Source organism: Pinus tabuliformis, chromosome 5_1 (assembly GCF_031772625.1).
Source record: "Pinus tabuliformis cultivar Carrire ecotype Pingquan chromosome 5_1, CPIR1, whole genome shotgun sequence".
NCBI lineage: Eukaryota > Viridiplantae > Streptophyta > Pinopsida > Pinales > Pinaceae > Pinus > Pinus tabuliformis.
The window spans coordinates 73,677,055-73,684,201 of NC_142305.1; positions in this window are offsets into that span (position 1 = coordinate 73,677,055).

The following is a 7,147-nucleotide window of genomic DNA, read 5'->3' on the forward strand; positions in this document are numbered from 1 at the left end:
TAGTAGAAAGTGCTGGACGACCGGTAGAAAACATTGAAGAACCAATAGAGGATTCTGACGATCGAGAAAGCGCAGTAGGAGGGCCAACAATGGAAGATAATAATGATGCATTCCTCTTTGGAGGAGGACGTGCAGGTCCTGAAGAAGAAAGAAGGGATGAAAATTCCCTTTCTACCTTGGGATTTCCCATCAGTGATCTTCCTGCAGGAACAATGAAAAATATCCCATTGTCTGCCCTACCTAACTTTCACGGTTTATCTACTGAGGATCCTGACGAATTTCTTTTTGAATTTGATATTTTATGCAGAAGTTATGATTATGTTACTAATGCTCAAAAGTTGAAACTGTTTCCAGCCACCTTAAAAGGGAATGCCTTGAGATGGTTCATGAGCCTTGGAAGTCAGGTAATCACAACTTGGGAGCAAATGAAACAAAAATTTCTGCTTAAATATCAAGACTACTGCCGGACGAGAGAGAAGAAGGATGAACTATTCAATATGGCACAAAAATCGGATGAAAGTCTGGAGGATTACATAGAAAGGCTGCAATACAACATACAGAGATCCGATCACCCGGATATAAGTAAGGAAATTCGTAAAACAATATTACTTAGAGGGTTAAGGGATGATTGTTTAAATATGTTAAATATGCTTGCTAAGGGAGACATATCTAAAGAATCATATGATGAGATTTGTGAACTTGCTAAAAGGTGCTCTAGGGGAGCTGCAAGAAACAGAGTAAGAGATTCCACCTATTCAAGGGTCCAGAAATCAGCCAATGGAGGAGCAACAAGAGCAGAAATAGGTAATTTACTTGAAGAATTTAAAACCGAAATGCTAAGTTCCTTTGCTTCGCAGATTGACACTTTGCAGGTTAAGAAGAAGCAGGCTGAAGCAGAAGCAACTCTGGCTGTCTATTGCCCGAAATGTAGAGACAAACATCCACTAAGGGAGTGTCCAAGAGATAAAGTACCAGTTTGCACCCTTTGTGAGAAAGATCATGAGACAGAACAGTGTCCATCTCCACCAGGAATAAAAGCAGCGATGCAGCCAACGGAGGAAGAAGCTGAAGCAGTCTACCTGCTAACTCAAAGAAGACAATGGCAACCTAAAGGGCAAGGTACGAACTCTGGTATGCCATTTAATCGTTGGAACAATTATTCTGCTTTTGGCCAAACAAGCTACCCCCCCTTCAACCAAATGCAATATCCACTTTTCAATCAAATGAATTTCCCACCCATGCAAATGCAAAACCCTCCCTTTGTTGACCCTTCAATGTGGACTCCTTGGCCTCCACAGCAACCACCTCCTTTCAATCCTTGGAACCCAAGTTGGAATAGTCAATCACTCCCGTACCCAAATCAAATGCCTCAATTCCAACAATCACTCTCTCTGCCATCAAATGCTCCACCAAACAACCAAATGAGACCCCAACTACCTGCGCAACCAAATCCTAACCCCAATAATAAAGCTGTGCAAGTCATTGATATTCAGAATCAGTCTATATTTCCTACTATACAATGTAATGATATTCATCTGAGATCTGGAAGAGTAGTAGAGCCTATTATAGATGACATAACTGATTCAGATAAAAATGAAACTAAGAAACAAAAAGAAGCTCAACCACCTCCTAACAAAAATGTTGAATTAACAGAACCTCCATTCCCCGAGCGTTTGGTTTTAACCAAAACAACTGAAACACCTGCTTTTAATTTTATGGGGGAATTGCAAAATTTGTATATTAAAATTCCACTTTTACAAGCATTAAGAGATGTACCAATTTATGCCAAAACATTAAGGGATATTTGTGTTAAGAAACCTGGTAGGAAAACCAAGGATCCCCTTACAGTACATGTGATGGGAGACTTGTCTGCATTAATGTCCGGAAAAGCACCTCCTGTAAAATATGGTGATCCTGGCCATCCTACTGTCACAGTTCAGATTGGTAAAGCAATGATTCCCCGAGTTTTGGTAGACTTAGGTGCAGCAATTAATATAATGACTCTGGAAACTTCACAATTGTTACAGCTGAATAACACAATCAGAGATACACCCACCATCTTAGAGTTAGCTGACCGTTCCACAATTAAGCCAAAAGGGATTGTTGAAGACCTGCTCATTTCAGTTGAATCCTGGAAATATCCAGCTGATTTTGTTGTATTGCAAACTAAAACAAAGCTGGGGGGACATCCCTTAATTCTAGGAAGGCCATGGTTGGCCACAGCTGATGCATTTATTAGTTGCAGATCTGGTTCAATGACAATATCTAATGGTTATGAAACAAAACAATTAACTCTTTATCCTCACGCTACGCCAGTAGTTAATAATGAAGATTCTATATGGATGGATTATGATGATAATGCTATTCAGCCGATTCTAACTATAGGACAAGCTTTAACTCTTAAAGACAATACAGAGGATGAGATAATCAATAATTTTATTTGTGAACCTTCTTCTGTCATTGCTGAAACACACAATCAATTAACTGCAATTTTTGAAACTGATGTGCAAGAAAAGATTGAACCTGAAGATTCATCTCAAACTTTAACCACGACCTCATCTAAAAGCATAACAGTTGAAATTGAACCCGGTAAGACATTAAACATAAATCCTGATCTAACAGATGCTGAAACACAGCAGCTAATGAAGTTATTACACGAATATAAGGAGGCATTTGCCTGGGATTACACGGACATGAAAGGTATTTCTTCTTAATTATGTACTCACAGAATTTACATTAAAGAGGGATGCCGACCTGTTTGTCAACCCCAAAGACGAATGAATCCTAATTTACGAGAAATTGTTAAAGAAGAACTTCAAAAATTGCTTAACGCAGGATTTATATACCCCATATCTGACAATGAATGGGTTTCCCCGTTAGTAATTGTTCCTAAGAAAAACGGGAAATGGAGGGTATGTGTTGACTATAGAGCTTTAAACAAAGCTACCCAAAAGGATCACTTTCCCTTACCGTTCATTGATCAGGTGTTGGACAGTCTTCCAGGGAAGAAATTCTTTTCTTTTCTAGATGGATTCAGTGGGTATAATCAGATAAAAATTGCACCCCAGGATCAAGACAAGACCACTTTCACCAGCCCTTGGGGAACTTTCGCCTATAGAGTTCTTCCATTTGGATTGTGCAATGCACCAGCAACTTTTCAAAGAGCTGTTATAGGAATATTTTCCGATATGCTGAATGATTGTATGGAAATATTTATGGATGATTTTACCCCCTATGGTGTGTCTTTTGAAGAGGCATTACAAAACCTTGAGAAAGTACTTAAAAGATGTATTCAAGCTCACCTCTCCTTAAGTATCGAAAAATGCCATATGATGATGAGTGAGGGAATAGTGCTTGGACATTTTATTTCATCTCAAGGTATTCAGGTAGACAAATCTAAAATATTGGTCATTCAGAATCTTTCTGTTCCTAAAACTCAAATTGATGTGAGAAGTTTTCTAGGACATGCTGGTTATTATAGGAGATTTATTAAAGATTTTTCTAAAATAGCTTCTCCATTGTTTGTATTGCTTATGAAAAATGCTGAATTCAAGTGGACTAATTCTTGTCAGAAAGCTTTTGAAGAGCTGAAGCATCAGCTGTCTACTGCTCCTATTTTGAGGGGGCCTGACCGGAATCTTCCATTTCACATATCTTCTGATGCTTCAGACATTGCTATTGGAGCAGTTTTGGGACAAGAGGAAAATCATCTTCCTTATGCTATATACTTTATCAGTAAGAATATGACCTCTGCTGAGCTTAACTATACAGTTACCGAGAAAGAATTCCTTGCAGTAATCTATGCCATTAATAAATTCCGACACTATATTACTGGTTATCCTACTTTTGTGCACACTGACCATTCAGCTATTAAATACTTAATGAACAAATCTGTCACAAATGCTAGAGTTACCAGATGGCTATTACTATTGCAGGAATTTGATATTACAATTGTAGATCGGCCTGGTAAAGAAAATGTGGTGGCTGATTTTCTTTCACGGTTAAAAACTGACAATGATATTCCAGTAGATGATAGTTTTCCTGACGAATATTTGTTTGCAGTCTCTGCTCATTCTCCATGGTATGCAGATATTGCTAATTACTTGGTTGCAGGAAAACTACCAGCACACCTGTCATATAGAGAAAAGAGAAGAATTGTTCAACAAAGTGCCAGGTACAGCTGGATAAGCGGATGTCTCTTCTATACTGGGCTTGATCAGGAGATCCGAAGATGCATTAGAGAAGATGAAGTGTATGACATATTGAAAGCTTGTCATGATGGCCCTTGTGGAGGCCATTTTGCTGATAAAAGAACAGCACATAAAATTCTGAGGATGGGTTACTATTGGCCCTCATTATTTAAGGATGCAAAGAAGTATGTAAGGGCTTGTGACAGCTGCCAGAGAATGGGTCAACCCAATCATAGAGACCAAATGCCATTAAACCCCCAGGTAGTTTCTGAACCATTTGAAAGATGGGCCTTGGATTTCATAGGACCCATTAACCCTCCATCCAATCAAAGAACCTATATATTAGTCTGTACAGACTATATGACTAAGTGGGTGGAGGCCAAAGCACTTATTAGAGCCAATGAAGAGGCTGTTCTAGCCTTCTTGTTTGAAGACATTTTCACTAGATTTGGAATTCCCAGAGAGCTAGTTACTGATGGAGGACCTCCATTCAATTCTCATGGTTTTAAATCTACCCTTCACAAATATCATATTCAACATAGAATGACTACACCATACCACCCCCAGGCCAATGGGCAGGTGGAAAGCACAAACAAAGTTTTAGAGGCCATTCTAACTAAAACAGTGAAGGACAACCGAAAGGATTGGTCCCAAAGGCTCCCTGAGGCATTATGGGCTTACAGGACTACTTGGAGAAACACTACAGGTTTTTCTCCCTATGAATTGGTTTATGGTAAAAATGCTATTTTTCCTGTGGAATTTGAAATTAAAACTTTAAAGACTGCTTTAGCTGTTAATCTTGATTTGAATGATGTGCAGACAGCTAGATTGCAGCAGCTTTTGGAGTTGGATGAAAAGAGATTAGATGCCATTCATCAAACAAACATGATTCAGCAACAAAGGATGAAGTGGCATGACAAAATTATCAAACACAAGCAGTTCCAAAAAGGTAATTGGGCCTTGCTGTATGACTCTCGGTTTGAAAATTTTCAGGGAAAGCTACGGACACGTTGGCTTGGACCATATGAAGTAGATGATGTCTTTCCAAACGGAACGGTAAGACTTGTAACAATTGATGATGCTAAAACACCTCTACTAGTCAATGGCCATAGGCTCCATTTATATGAGCGCCCTGTTTCTAAAGAGGATTTCAAGACTGCTTGCATGACTAATATTCATTATCTTTTTCTAGGGGAGTCTTCTGCTCCTCACAGCACTTAATTTTCTGCACTATATTTTTAGTACTAGATTAGATTTAGCACTAATAATCCCTGTCAAGGATTGGCATATTACAATTGAATTTTGCAGATTCTGGAAAAGCAATAAGGAGGACAGATTCATCATGAGAAAATCTGAAGCTTTAAATCAAGAAGCTTCTTCCCATCATTTCACCCTCTTTCCTAAAGCAATATCCCTCCATACCCACATTACTTCTATCATTCCCACCACTCCTGAAATATCCTCCTTCAGTCAGTATTTCCCACCCCTTACTGCTGAAATAATCCCTTATCATTCACGGACCTAACTCACTTATCCCATTTCTCTGATTTTTCCCGTTGCTGAAACACCTGTTTCAGCAACGTATCATTAACTTTTCCCGTTGCTGAAACACCTGTTTCAGCAACGTATCATTGATTTCTCCCGTTGCTGAAACACCTGTTTCAGCAACGTATCGTTCATTTTTCAGTTGCTTAAACACCAGTCTCAGCAACTGGTTATCATCAAAACAGTATCCCTCTTTGCTCTCACATAAGCTTTCTGGTTCTTCACGATATTACTTCAGATCCTTTTGGTGAAAACTATTCAGCATGTACCAGATTCAATTACACTCTGTTCTAAAAATCAACAAATTCTTCCATGTATATTAGAGCTATTTTGAAGCAACCGACACTTCGAATTATTAAATCAAAGGTAAAATGTAAGGTATAAGGTTTTAATGTAATTCGGTTAAATCATATTAAAGAGAGGATTTCATTTCATAATGATTGCATATCTTTACACGTCCAATCATTATTACACCATACGTAGGGGGGGGAATTCCGAAAATGGAATAATTATTTCGCATGAACCAACCTGCCGCCTGTTATCATATCCATTTCTGCCGTCATTGAGACTACGCAGCCTTTGTTGCAACAACTAGTCCGATCAGGGTCTGAGAATACTGTATTGGTGCCTCTGCGGAAAACTCAAAGCTTCAGCCATGGGAGGGACGGCCATTAGAAATGAGCCTGGCTCCATAAGTCTTCTTCAGTTGTTCCCTGAAGTGTATCAGATCTTCCAACAAGCGGGATGGACAGCATATTTTGAAAGGTTGGGAGAATTTAACGCAGAAGAAGTATTAGAGTTTGCACAAAACCTTGAAGACAATTTCTCAGTGGTCCGAGGGGTTCGCATTTCAGTGACAGAGGATGACATAGTTCAGGTATCAGGGTTGCCAGCTGAGGGCATTCGCTGGTTTAGCAGGAAGCAGGTCGTTCTTAACGCGCAGCAAGAATTCCTGCGCCCAGACGAGCAAGTGGAACCCAGAGGCCGCGGGGTCAGTCTGCACTCACTTCCTCAACCATGGCCATCAGTGGCAGAATTCATCAAACACTACCTAACATGTGAGGGGCGTTATCAGGTAGTGTACAATCATGATTTTGTTTTGCTGAATCACTTGAGGAATGGACGACTGATTAATATCCCTTATTATCTGCTTGGTTGTATTAAAAACATGTCTTATTATTGTAAACGAGCCAAATCTCCAATGTCATCCCTTACCCATCACCGTTTATGCCAGTTGCTGATACAGAGGGGTTTTGCGCAGCAAAATCCCCCTCTGCAAGCCCCACCAGAAATTCCCCAACTACCCGAAGTCCCTCTGCAAGCCCCACCAGAAATTCCCCAATCACCGGAAATCCCTCTGCAAACACCGGAAATTCCCCAGCCGGCCGAAATTCCTCTACAACCACCCGAAA